The sequence below is a fragment of the Haemorhous mexicanus genome, chromosome 4, assembly GCF_027477595.1.
Source record: "Haemorhous mexicanus isolate bHaeMex1 chromosome 4, bHaeMex1.pri, whole genome shotgun sequence".
Classification (NCBI taxonomy): domain Eukaryota; kingdom Metazoa; phylum Chordata; class Aves; order Passeriformes; family Fringillidae; genus Haemorhous; species Haemorhous mexicanus.
Genome location: NC_082344.1, coordinates 45,227,706 through 45,242,020, shown reverse-complemented (window position 1 = coordinate 45,242,020; position 14,315 = coordinate 45,227,706). Strand labels below are relative to the sequence as shown.

At 41.2% G+C, this 14,315-nt stretch overlaps 1 protein-coding gene across 5 annotated transcripts in view; it reads left to right on the top strand.

Moving 5' to 3' along the window:
* The first annotated feature begins 6,378 nt into the window (after positions 1 to 6,378).
* The window catches only part of CFAP97 (cilia and flagella associated protein 97), a 30,998-nt gene continuing 23,061 nt past the window's right edge, over positions 6,379 to 14,315 (top strand). The window contains exons 1-3 of one of the 5 annotated variants that reach the window (XM_059844633.1): positions 6,399 to 6,497; positions 6,811 to 7,003; positions 7,954 to 8,062. The gene's annotated coding sequence lies outside the window, so the exon portion shown is untranslated. Of the gene's footprint in view, positions 6,498 to 6,618; positions 6,748 to 6,810; positions 7,004 to 7,953; positions 8,063 to 14,315 lie in introns of those variants that run through there. The other 4 variants (XM_059844636.1, XM_059844634.1, XM_059844632.1 and 1 more) reach the window with 4 other exon arrangements.

The window sequence follows — 14,315 nt, the reverse complement described above, 5'->3', positions numbered from 1 at the left end:
CGCGCCGCGGGGCTGTAGCACGGAGGGTGGCGGCTAGGCCCAGAGGGACCCGGCATGATCAGACCGGGTCATCGGGGCCCTAACCAGAGCTTAGGACAAAAGCCTTGGCGTGCGCCGTCTCAGCGATCCGGGCACCCTCCTGAATGTGGGCAGTATGCACCCTCTGCCTGCTCCCCTCTGATCAGCCAAAGGAAGTAATAAATAACTGGACTTCAGAAATAAAAAGTTGATTGAACAGTGATTCTAAAGAAAAACAGCCTCACCACCCCAACAGAAGCATGCCAGCCCTCCTCTCAGTACCCTCCCTCTGTTGTGTATTTTCTATCTGTTTGTGGTAGACCTGAGAACAAATTCCCGGAAGCGCTCAAGGCTTGCCATATTTCAGCTCTGCTTGGGACACATGTTCATCTTCCCATAGGTGCAGCACAGCTACAGCTCCACCAAATTTGTCAGCTCATAGCAGCTACTGAGCACAGCTGAATGGGGAGGCCTTCATCTCTTGAAAATGTTGTCTGCAAAAATCAGCTTCATTATCCAGTGTGCAACAAGCCAATAATTACACACTCAAGAGAGACATTGACTACTTATTTTAGAGTTGTGCAAGCCTGGGTGCTCGGTAGTATTCAACAAACCAAGCACACCAAATATCAAAACTTTTTAGCATTTATACATCTTAGCAAACAAAGGAATTAGTGTTCATTGTCTACAAATTCCATAGTTCTCTCATTAATTAGTATTTTATCCTCTATTGGCTAATGATTCTCTTGTTTCCCATGCTAATCAGTCTGTATGCTCAGCCTTCTTTTGCTTTAGTGGATTTCCTGGGATGGTGGTCCTTGAGTCTATGGTTGTGATCTCCCTCTGCAGGAATTACCTTTTATCAAGTTGGAACTGATTTCAGCACAATTGCTGAGTTGGGTTTATTGGTTTCTTCCTTACCTTGGGAGTTCTGCCAAATGTCCACGTGTCCCATAAATTCTTCATTCTTTGTGTCCATATCAGTGGTACATCCTTTTCCCCAAGCTTTGTTAACCTCCTCCTAGGTCTGAGATCACTGAAGCATATCAAGCCCTAAACATTAACAATGCAATTCCACCAACAAGTAATTTGTTTTCCTAACACATGGATATCACTTAGAGCTTGCTTTTTAGCTGCTATCTGTTTCAAGGATTACATCTCCCTTCTTCTTGATTAGTCTTGAAGGTATACAAAGATCAAACATAAAAGAGCATCCTTTCCTAAGAGAATTTTTACATATTCCACATTTTACAAGAGTAAGAGTAAACAGCAATGCTTTCCTTGCAGAAGCAGCATGAAAAAGTGGATTTACAAGCATTTACTAATGGGCTTCATTTTAAGAACTGATAGCTGTAAACTCTACAGAAGCGTTTAGAGATAGAAGTATACTGATAGGCAGCTGGTACGTTTGCCGCTGTTCTGTCAGTTGAGGTGTAAAAAAAAAAAGCCCTGAATTTTACTTTTTAAACACAGTTATTGTTGCAGAGGTTGGAGTAGTGATTAATTTATTTGTGCTCTCTAAAAATGTTACTTCTGTCAGATGAATTCTACTAGCTAGATGAAGAAAAGAAACAAATACCAATGCTCTGATCTTGTGAGTTTTTACATTTCCTTATAACTTCTACGGTGCAATAAAGCAGCATTTATAAAACCAGACACCAAACTTCCCTGAGCTTCTGCAATGCTAAGCAAGGCAGGACACTGAGCATTAATAGTACAGGTGTCCAAAAGTCTGTTATAGACCTGGAGCAGCACTTGTAATAGGGAATTGTATGTCAGCTCATGGTGCAGAACTGTAATGGAAACAGGCACAGAACAGCATGGAGCTAGTCAGGATTCTGAGATACAGCAAGTGTTTCACTCCATCACAATATTCTAACCTAACTCACAGTGTCTGATGGTCTGATGTCCATATATACCTGCCTGTGTGTATTAGAAGTTTGCATAACTATGTATTTCCTCTTGAAATCACAATAAGTGGTTATGAAGTGATTTTAGGGCCCCTGTTAGAGAGAGAGGAGACACTGATCCCTATTCTGATCCAAAGTCCTTACTGTAACTTAGTCCTTAGTAGGATAAGATATATAATTCTATTACAGTTTGTTCTATTTAGTGGATACTAAATTGCACAAAATGCTTTTAAATGCTAGTTCAGACAACTGACAGAGTATCCAAAATTGATTACTTAAGTAACATGTCTAATGTGATTAAAGGTAAAAATCATCATATCATAGTAGTGAAAATACTATTGCAATGGTAGTCCTTCCCCATGTGAATTACTATGTGGTAAAACATCCTGATGATGCATTGAAGGGCTTTGGGACCAGGGTTTTTTTCAATACATAAGACCATTAAAACCAGCAGAGATTTTTGCAGAGACTGAAAGCTTTTGGATAAGGCCCAACATGCCAGAAGGTTTCTTATGAAATTATTTTACTCTCATCAGGTAGAAAATAGAAAACAAATATCCATCTCATCAGCGCACGCTTTACTCATCAAAGATTTCGGAATATCCAGGACTTTGGACTGCGTTCAAGATCTACTCTGGGATCTTAATAAAGATCCACACAAGAAACCAGACAGAGACCTACTGCAAATGCATTCAGGAAACTGCCCAGGCCACTGTCAAAGTTACTTAAGGCAATTGAATTTTTTAAATTAACCTGAAGCAAAGCATGCAATGTTGATAGTCTTGTGTAAACAGAGAGTATTTTCTTACAGTATTAATTCTCAGAAGTGGAGAGGAAGATAAAAACAACCAAGCCTACCTGCAATAACAATTTAGTCCTGCAGTGCTTATGGACAAAGCCACTTTTTGTCTGAATGAGTAATCCCACCTATTTTTGCTAGGATTTACACATCATATCCTGAATTAGATACGTCTAAATCAACTCAAGTGTGTATCCATAGAGCTAGAAGAAGATTTGATTCTTTTTCTTTTAGCTCTTAGTAAGTTTCTATGACTTTTCCACCTGAGGTACAATTCCTAATATTTTAGACGATATTGTAGCTCTACTGAAGTTAATAGCAATTTTCAAGTTTACTTCAGTGTTATTTGAACCTCCCTTTTTGCACTTTCAAAATCACTTTTCTGTAGAAAAGGACTTCAATGAGGTCAATTTTCTGAACTGGGGATTACTATAGGCTCTTTCTGTAACTATTTACTCAGTCATAGAACTAGTTTATGAGAAAAGAGATTCAAATTCTTCAAATTCTTATCCAAGCATTACAGCAAATATCTTTCCTAATTACTTCTTTTAAAAGATAAATGATGTCTGATTTGGGGGAGGATTCAGCATCTTCACTATTTTCCTTTGAGCTGGAAGTATCATTGATCTTTGTAACATACCCTAGAAAAAACCTCACTGATTTGAACAGTTTTGCAGCTGCCTTTAGTGAAAATTGTTCAACTTGCACCTTCACAGTACTGCAAACTTCAAACTTCAATGAATTTGCACTTTCAAACATTTAGGCAAGATTAAAATGAATACTTTTCCTGTAGGCTTTTTCACATTTGATTTCTGTTTTGTCAGCCTTTCTAGCTCTCCCATCACTATAAAAGGACTAAAACAAGTTACGACTCCTCAATTAAAACAAAATAAAGTTACATTATAGGCAAAAAAAAAGAGGTCTGTAGAGTGCTTATGTAGTTTATATTTTTAGCACACTTACAACTTTGAATTAATTGCATGCTTTTTTATAACTGCTGTGGTGCTGCATTGCAGTTACAGTCATACAAGAAGTTTATAGAAATTTCTAAGGTTCAGAGCACAAAACCCAGAACTGCTTGTGAACTTGTAAACCTGGTGATAAACCAGCAAAACCTGCATAACTAACACTGTTAGAAGCAATCATAGTAATCCTAGAGCAAGAGAAATGGAAATTAGATGTTATACTTCTCAGTATGTTAAATGTACAAAATATGTAAGTTGCCCTAATATTAGGTGATTTTAATTTTTGCTACACCATTTAAGACAGTGGTATTGTATTTTGCATATTTGCAGTCAAGAACTTGACACACAGAAAAAAATGACAAAAGCACCCATTCAGTGTCCAGTGAAGGGAACCTAAGACCTCACATGGCAAGGTCAGCAGAGGCTCAGCATTTTGTAGCATGTTTTCCAAGTATGGTTTCCATTGATTTTAGTTGCAGTTGACGGTATTCAACATTTCAACAGTGAACTGAGAGAGGTGCCAGAAAAATAAGAGGGAAGCACATGACAAGGATAAAAATTTAGTTGATGCAATTTGCAGAACCTCCATTAAACACTGTGTAGCACAAGCAGGACTTGACTCTGGTTAACTTAGACATGTTCAGCTGTATTATTCAAGAGATTTCTTTCTTTTCTTGTAGTGTTCTGACACATTTGCTATATGTATTTTTAAAAATGTGTGTGTGTGTGTGTGTGTGTGTGTGTATGTGTGTGTATGCATGCATCCATCCGTCCATCCATCCATATGTGCCTATGTGTGTGTGCCAAGTGAAAAGAAAAGAAAATATAAAAGAATAGGACAATATACACAATAGTTGATTTGGCTGCACAGCCCTGATTTAATTCAAAATTCAGTATGCTCAGCAAAAAATGTCATTAAATCTCTTTCCTGCTGAACAATGGGGCCAAAGTAAAGCTGAATTTTGTATTTTGAATATGTGGATCAGTAATCTGGAAATCTTTCTTTTCACATAATTCTTTCTTTCATTGTTAAAAAGTAACTTTGCTATTATTTAGATATTATATTGCAGCTGATCTCTTTGAAAGAGCTGTAAGCTTTCCCATCCTTATACAGGAAACTACCACTTCTCAGGGGCAGACCACCAGTAGGCAATCATCACTTATTTACCCAGTGCCAGAAGTAAGGAAACTGCCTGAAGTTTCACTTTATACTGAAATTCAAGGTAGCTTGGGGAAGGGTCCAGATCTAACCTCAAATATTTGGAAGAGGCTTCCCTATAAGTCCTCCAGATAAGTTTCCCCTTTCTGTTTCCTCAGGATAAATCACCCAGTGCTGCAGCCCTGGCACTATAATGTAGGAGCCCATCACATCAACCTCTGATCCTCTTGCCTTCATATGGGACACCATCACCTTAAGGTGGCTCACAATCACCTCAGCCTGGGGCACCGTTCACTCAGCCTGGGTCCCCCTCCAGTCTGTATGGGCTGCCAGCACATCAACCAGGAATGCCATCATCCCAACCTGAGGCACCACCACCACAATCTGGGGCACCATCAACTTGATATGGGGCACTGTTACCCCAACATGAAAAACTATCACCTCAGCATGGAGCCTCATTGTCTTAATCTGGGGCACCATAACCTCAGCATGTGATTCTGTCACCCTGGAACCTCACGATCAAAATCTAGGGCAAATCACCTCAACTAAGGGCATTATTTCTTCAGCTTGGGGCCTCACTGCATCTCAGTCTGGAGACCATGACTTAAATTAAGAGCACTATCACCTTGGGGGCCCATTGCTTCCACCCAGCATACCATTGTGTCAGCCCGGAGCCCCACTGCCTCAGCTTGAGGCACAATCACCTGAGCACACAGATCCATCACCTCAGCCTGGAGCAACTTCGCTGCAGCCTGGGGACCATCACCCCAACTTGGGGCACAGTCACCTCAGCTTGGGGCCTCATGGCCTTAGTAAGAGTCCCAGCTCTCTGCCCCATTCCCACAGAACAAATAAGGGCATTAGGGGACTGATGTCTGTATCAGAAATAGCTGGCCAGCAGGACTAGGAAAGTGATTCTTCCCCTGTGCTTGGCACTGGTAAGGCCACTACCTGAGAACTATGTTCAGTTCTGGACCTCTTGATTCAAGTAGGACATTGAACCACTGGAGCAAGTTCAGAGAAGGGAAATGAACCTGGTGAAAGGTCTGGAGCACTGGTCTTAGGAGGAAAAGCTGAGGTTGTTTAGCCTGGAAAAGAGGAGGTTCCGGGGAGACTTTATGGCTCTCTAGAACTACCTGAAAGGAGGTTGTACCCAGGTGGGGATCGGACTCTTCTCCCAGGGAACCAGCCACAGGATTAAAGGATACACTCTTAAACTGCAGCAGGGGACGCTTATATTGGACATTAGGAGGAATTTCTTCACATAAAGGGTGATCAGATATTGGAGCAGGCTGGTCAGGAAGGTGGTGGACCCACGGTCCCTGGAGGTGTTTCAGGAAAGACTGGACGTGGCACTTAGTGCCGTGGTCTGGTTGACACGGCGGTGTTCGGTCAGAGGTCTCCTCCAACCTCCGGGCTTCTGTGGGTCTGTGGAGAGCCCGCGTCTGAGGGGCCCGTCCCACGGGAGGTCCCGGCGCCCGGCTCCCCTCCCGCCCCGCTGAGGCGCCGCCTCTCCCCGCCCGGCGGCGCGCGGGGCCGGCCGGCGCTGCGCTGCGCAGGAGCGGGGCGGCAGCGAGGGAGCGGCCTCGGCGCTGCGCAGCTCCCGCCTCCCCGGCTCTCTTCTCGCTCTCTCTCCTCCCGTGCCTGTGAGTATCTGCCCGGCTGCCTGCGCGGTTACCACAACAAAGCCGGGAGGAAGGGGCCAAGGGGGACACGGCAGCGGCCGCTGCTCCTGCTTCTTGCCGGGGGTGCCGGCAGGGTGGTGGGGCCTGCGGTGCCTTCTCGCCACGGAAGGTGCCGGGAGGGCGGTTGGGGGCGGTTAGGGACGACGGGCATGTTCCTTCCCCGTCTGCGGTAATTTCTTTCCCCGAACAAGATGGGAGACATGTTTTGTTCGTATGTACATATGCATTATTTTTAACGGTTATATAATTTTTAAAATAATTTTGTTTTAATTAGCTGCCTTCCTACTCGCGCCCCTGCCCGAGCGAGGCGCACGTAGGTGTCCCCCGAGCGCGTCGTGCGCGCTGCCTTTGCGGGGCTGGGGCCGGCGTTGAGCTGCCGGAGTTTGGCCGTGCCGCCCTGAGACGTGTGCTCCGCCCCACCAGTGCCTTGCCTGCCCGCTGTGCTCCTCGGGGAGACTGGAAAAGAGGTGGGAGTCTCCCTTTCCGAGACACCGGCCCTCGTCGCCTTAGTTCTCGGCTTTGGGAGAGAGTTACGGTGTCTGTGCGCTACCCTTAAAGTTACCGGACTTTGAGAGACTCGTTGCAGTGATGCCAGATAGAGTTCAGAGGGGTGTTTTGGTTGGGCTTAATTGGGAATTAAGACAGTTGGAATGATTATTGCAAACAGCTTGCCTCGAGCGTGTTAATCATCGCAAGAGTCACGTTTCCACATTTTCCTCAGAACTCACGTGTAACTCCCCCTGCCCAGCACAGGGCTGTGTTCTGCAGTATTGGCTCCCAAAGTGGGGCTGTAGTTTGGAAGAATAACTAGCCACCAAATCTCTTGGCCCCTCTGGATTAGGCTGGAAATCACAAATAAGGTAGTTCTGAAACCTGGGCTCCTGTAGGAGAGCAGAGTACTGAATTAATTTGAAAGAGACTCAGTGAGATGCTACAACAAAATGCAATATATGTTGTCTTTGTTAAACACTGGGGTTTTTTTCTGGAGTTTTCACAGCATTTTAAAATTTAGTTCAGCATGGCATATGGCACAACTTAATTTAAAGTCATATAAGGTCTATGCCTGGTGGAAGTTTTTCCTTTCCAAACAGTTTCCTGAAAACTGGTTTAATTATAGTATGTTAATACTTGCACCTTTATATTCTTACTCTATAATAGAAATAAATAAAAAAATCTAGTGTTTGTATTTGGACGTGTACATATTTTTAAGTTGCGTGGTTAAAATTTCTGTGCAGCATTCATAAAAACAGCAGGACAAAAATGTGGGATGGAATGAATGTCATAGAAATAGCAGTGCTAAATTTCTTTTGTATCCCTGCTTTTGTCTGTAGTGAGGTGCTCAGTATAGTGAATAGAATGCATTGTACACCTTTTTGCTTCCTTGAAAAAACAGTTAATTTTTTTTTTTTTTTGATAGAAAGTGATTGCTGGAATTGCCAGTTGAGAGAGAGCAAAGTTCAGCAAAGTTAAATTCTTAAGTGGAGTTATTTGAAGATTAAAATGAAGTTGTTGCTGCTAAAAAATAAGTAAGCTTAAGAATGGGTTTGTGAAATAATTGGCATTTAAAAAAAAATATATATAGATGTCAGAGCTTTGGATTCTGCTTCCGGAATGCCTCAAGCTCTTCCAACCCTTCTTCTGCTTTGTTTGTTTGGGTTTTTTTTTTTTTAGTGCATATGTTGTTCCTTTGGTTTTCTAAATGTAGATAATACTTTAATGGTTTGGAATAGAAACCAGAGAAAAGGACAAGTAATTTGGGGACATTTTATTCCTTTTCTTGGAACTTAAAGCTGTTATGACTTACTAGGATTTTTGTTCTGGTGTTGTGCTTGCCTGTTTTTAGAAGGGCATTCAGAAGGCCCTGTGTTTCTTCATAAGACTGACATGGGCTTACAGGGCCATCAGGACTGCTAAGCCCATTGAGACTTTGAATGCAATTGGCTAATTGGAATGCTCAACCCAGGAACACCTAAAAGTGCAAATTTTGTAGGATGGGTAGCATGTGGTCATCTGTGGCATAGGTGTCAGGATCATCTACAAGCTTTTTAAAGTCTGCCCTTTCAGATGACATAATATTACACCTGAAGCCTTAGATATAAGAATCTGAAAATGATATGGATCCTAGGTGAGCCTAGGTACTCCCTAAATTCATGGGAGATAGTCAGACTGTTACCTTACTGCTTCCACCAGAGCTGTTTCTTAAAGCTGTTTCATTCTTTGCTTCCTGATGTTATGTTTGACCAAGACATGGTCTAAAACATTATCTATGTTCTTTGGCTGAATTATTTTCCATCCAACCATTTCAACTGATGTTTAAGTCACAATTCAGTAATGAGTATTTGTGATTCTTGAAGTGTTTCATTGTAATAATAAACACTGGAATTCCAGGGAACCCATATTATGTTGAATTTAATAGAGACCTCTGTTTCATCATCTTACCTGCTTTTCCATACTTGCTATTATTTTATCTGAAGAAAGGAACAAATCACAAAAATATAATGCAAGAAATTATCTCAAGAGGCTTTTACCTCATTTGCCTCTTATACACATTCCGAGGAAACAGAAATATATTTAGACTCTTCCTGAGTGGTATTTTTTGAAGCTGTTCTTTCTATACTTATTTAGTGACTGAATTTGTCTGCTTTCTCCTGCTCATCTGTACCAGGCAGTGCTTGTTCCTCTTATATAGAAATATATTCACTGAAAATTAAAAATTGCATCTTATTTTCAGTGGTAGTGGAGCATGTAATTGTTAGATCTGTAAAACTGTATGTGTGTTTTAAACTGAGATAATAAGCATATCTTGTGATGGAGGGCCTTATGAAGGAAATTCTTCCAGAAACTCAGGTCTATTTGATGTGCGTTGAAGCACATCTATACAAACAGTTAAAGGAAATGCTAATGACACACCTATTTGTCTAGTCAGGTCACTAAGCACACTAAATTTATAATGTTAGAAGCATAAAAAACACTTGTAGTTCAATGGGCATCTCTGTTGTGGGAGACAGTTCACGTGTTGTGCCACTTGGTAAAGATGGCCTGGTATTCAGAAATATGCTGTGATTTATCTGCTGTGGCTTATCTCCATCAGTAGTTTGTGGTGTACTTGATTCCTTTATGGTCCTGCCATCTGTTTCAGGACTGGCAAATGTAACTCCAGCCTTTACGTGGCAGATATGCTGAAGCTTTGCTTTAATAAGAGCAGTTGTTTTTCTTGCACGCAGTTTTGAACTGCTGTGCCAGACTCTCCCCCTTCAGTCATGGATAGCCTGGTTGAATACATGTTGTCCCCAAATTTACATATTTATATCAGACAGAAATACTCTTCATAAATATATACCAGTATAGAAGGAGTGGGAAAACAAAGCTGGACCTTTACTTTGCTCTTCACCATTGATACCTGGCAGTAGAGTCTGAACTTTTCTGGGCTTTTTGTACCTGTTCTATATTATCAAAAGACTGTTGCTATGGTTCACTTTTGGGAAAGATCAATACCAGTGACCAGTTTTCCCCTAGCAGCTTGCTGCCTTCTAGTCTTGAGGTAGCTGGAGTTGGGACTCTTCCAGGTAGTGAGAAATTGTATGGCAGCAGCCCCATGCGACTTCAGTGTGGGTGGTATCACTTATGCTTGTAGAAGTGGAAGACCTTCCAGAAGCTGCTGCTACTTTTATCAACCAACATATGATTTGTTGTCTTTATTTTTTATTGTACTTGTAAGCTACTTCTTTTCTTCCTGGGTTTAGAAGGTTTGTGAGTAATTTTATTGGGATTCTCCATAATGAGTGAGCAGCCATGGTCTGTTTAGACAGACCTGATGGCCATCATCACTCCCATCACTTAACTTCAGTGTTCTCTGACCCAGCTTTTCTGCTCAAGAGGTCGCAGGGTGACCTTTGCTGAAGAGCCTGAAGAACACATATTTAATGTGTTTCTATAAGTGAAGTCCTGAAGCTACAGATACACACCTCTCCGCATTATTGCAGCTTCTCGCAGTAGGAGAATGGCTTATTTTTGGCTCAAGAGGAAATATTTTTTCTTCCCCCCTCCATTTCTGCCTGTTCTCTCTCCTCCCTGCCTTGTACATTAACTTGAAAGCCTTTGCCCGGCAGCTGTCTGGGGCTCTTTGGTTGTCATGTGCTTTCATTTGCTCTAACCATGATGGCAATTGACTGTGTTTCAGGATTTTCTAGTGCCCATTGGCTGAACTGAATTCTTACTTAACTGAGACTCATGACTTTCTGTTGCAACTCTTTTTAGAAGACTCAGGAGTAGTTTGAGGCATCTCCAGTGAGCCTACCTGTTTGAGACAGAACTGCTGATGTGAGGACTAATCTGTCATAGTTTTAGGAGTTAATAAACTGTGTCTTAGAGCATGCAGGGGAAAATCCTTCCATTGTGTCTAGCAGAGAGAACAAAGGATGCAGGTCAGCTGTAGCAGGCATTGTGCTCTGAGCTTGGAAAATTGGAATATCTGCTGAAGAGACTGATTGTTTCATTCGTTGTAGGCTTCACTTAAGGGAAGTAGTTTCCTAAGAGCTGTGTTTCTTCCTTTGCATGCTTTGTTGTTCTTAGTAACAAATATGAAAACTTTATTTAAGCCGAGGTAAATAGGGCTGAATATGTGTTTTGTCACACAGGTTTTAAGATTTGTGTTTTCTCATGTTTCCCCTCTTTTGATCTAACAAACCCCCAAAAGTATAACTTTTCCTAACATTTTGATTGCTCTCTTCAAAATGTTTTCAAATTTGTCTTTTTTTGTTTGTTTGCTGGAGTTGGTTTTTTTTAAGCTTCAGTGAAAAATGAGGAAGGGAGGAAGAGGGAGCCAGGTGTGGTTCTTTTAGCATTTTTAACTTCTCCCAAGCTTACCATACAAGAGGCAGTTTGGCAGTCAGCAGGTTTAGGGGGGCAGAAACCCCAGAGGGGAAATAATGAAAATGTAGACTCAGAAGATTTTTGGAGTGCCACAAAGAACATGTACCATTGGTCATATATGTCTTTTATTTAAACCTAAAACAGAAGGTGCCATGTTGGAGATAAATACAATATTATACTGCTTCTGATACTTTACATGTTTTTTAATACATCTTAAGCTGATGTCTGTTCTTTTTTGTTGCTGTAAACATAATATTAACTCATCTTGAGTGTACTATAGCTGTGCTATATTATGGCCTTTGTGGTGATGTACAGGATACACACAGTAACATCAGACATTTCTGATTCAGCTCCTAGGATGTGTAAAGGTCTCGTTTTCACCTTCTATTAAATACCAGAATCTTATGATGTTAGGAAAGTATTTAGGCCCTTCTGAGGATGCATAGCATGCAAGCTCAGAGTGTGGTGTCCTATATGCTAGGAATCTGTATCTTACCAGACTGGGAAAAAACAGCTTTCCTTGAAGCATGTTTGTCTGCATGCTAGGAATTTTTATGTTACAAGATCAGGAAAAAACCCCAGTTTTCCTCTCTATATAAATCATCCTCTTACTTGATTATGATAGTAGAATGCTTAAAAGAAAAGAAAGTGGATCACTGCTTGTACCTGAATATTGATTTTTTTTTTCTTCTATGATATTTCAGAACTCATGGATGCACAAGTTTCAGATGGTGTGCATTTTAAAAAGTGAAAGATTTAGTGGGTAACTTCAAGGTTTAACTAAGTTTAAAAGATCTCAAATCTTTTACTGGGTAGTTAATGTACTTTGTAAGTGTTAGTTTCTGACATTCCAAAATGTTTTCAAAAGACAAGATATGTTGAAACACAAACCCATATCTAAGTCTGTATACTCATTACATGACTTTTTATGTACCATCCCATCTTTGTAGAAGATACTTTAAGTTGCAGTCATGCCTAATGGCCTGCTCTTAGGCATTGCCTACAAAAATATTTCAGGTGGTGCTGTAGTTGGCAGATTTGCAGCTGGCAGGGGAAAACCACTCAATATGCTTAGTGTGATTAGGGTCTTGATCTGTTTTTTGAGATGGAGGAGGGTGTTAAAATGCTGCTTGTTCTTTGGGTAGTGCAGCAGCAGGACGTGGTTGACCTGTGCAGGAGCTGCGTGGTCTTTGTTCTTGCTGGGAGAATGTGGATGTGGTCCCAGTAGGTAGTCAGACTCTGAGTGTGTCAGCCTTCGGGTGAGAAAGTGTGGGTCTCTAAAGTCAGACTGCACGTTCACCTTGCCTGCTTGGCCACTGCTTTCTGATCTTAAATGGGTCAAGCTTGAAGGGATTAAAAAGTGGTATAAGCTTGTTCTTCCTAAACTAGGAAGAGCTGCAGTCTGGAAGAGACAAAGACAAAAGGGTGCGCTTGGCTGTGGTGATGAGTGATTGTTACTCTTGCAAGAAAAATGGGATGAGAGGTGGAAATTACATGGGGAGAAGAAATATTACAGTAAAAAAAGATCTGGCAAATAATTAATGGCCAGCCTGCTCTTTGGAGTTGATCATACTTGTGTTAGAGCGTTTCATGGCAGAAAGCCACAGGAAGCATGTGGGTTTTTTGTAAATAAATACAGAGGTCACTAAAATTAACAGTTAATGGTAAGTATTCGACTGTAATGGCAGCTTTTTTTGGGATTCCAGAGTATCACTTGTTGACTCTGTGTTTTAAAAACAGGCAGCCTAGCAGAACTCTTTATTTCTCACAGAAGTAAAATTACACTCTGTGTTGTATATAAATGGGTGTGAAATTGTAAGCAGAACCAATTTATTGATTTAGGCATGCTTTATCAGCAAAGTTACCTCTTCTGTATTGCATTGTCTTGGCAAATTCCAGCTCTGTTGCAGATGCTCTTGATGCAGGAGTCGAATAGGATCCAAGAATACCATCTCTTTGTTTATTTCCTTTTGTTTGTTTTAATTGTAAATTAAACAATTAAATAAATTAATTAAAGAAGTAATTAATCTTAAGTTTGAATGATTGACAGTGAGAGACATGGCGTGTGGGTTTCCCATTAAGATGAAGGCTAAAGTTGTTAGGGACTTGTACCAAAGGAGTGGAATATGCATTTGTCAGTGGGATGACTGCTGCTCCTTGGGCAGGGCCATACTGCTAAATGGTCTCTCCTGTGCTGGTGGTCGCTGTCTGCAAAGCGGTTATGTCTCAGTCTTCCTAGGAAACAGCCCACTGGCAGGTGAGCTGTTCCTGAATCATGTAGAGTGGGAAGATGTGTGCTCCCTGGCTGGCATTAATGGAAAGGAATGTACCTGCTGGTTGCTATCTTTTATCACCTTTTGCCAGCTCTACACTGCCCTTTTGTCTTGAGTTAAATCCATCCTCACGTCAGAGACTGTGTTTGGCAAAGTCATCTGAGAAGCCATGGTGTGACTACACATTATAGCCCATGAGACACTGCTAGTTCAGTCTCCTTTGCAGGCATAGCATTACATGAACTAAAAATACATGGATGTGATTGCACCTCAACAAAACGTTATATTTTAAGCTATACTAAAGTTTTCAGCTATATTAAGCTATCCTAGTTTGTCTGCACCCACCTGCAAACCTTTTTGCCTTAGCCCCTTGTGCTTTTAGGTATGCAACAGTGCTAACATTATTTCAGATCTGTGTTTGAGACGCGTGAAATACACCACATGCCTGCTTTTACCAATCAGTCATAATATTTCTAGTTATGAGCTGGAGAGATGCTAGTTCCTTAAGTAATAAAAGCCTTTCATCATGCAGAATAAAGGGTTTTATTTTTAAACTCTACTTCCTATATTAATTTTCTTCATAGAATTGGCTTTATTCAACTTGTACTTGCTAAATAAATAATTCATGGTCTGT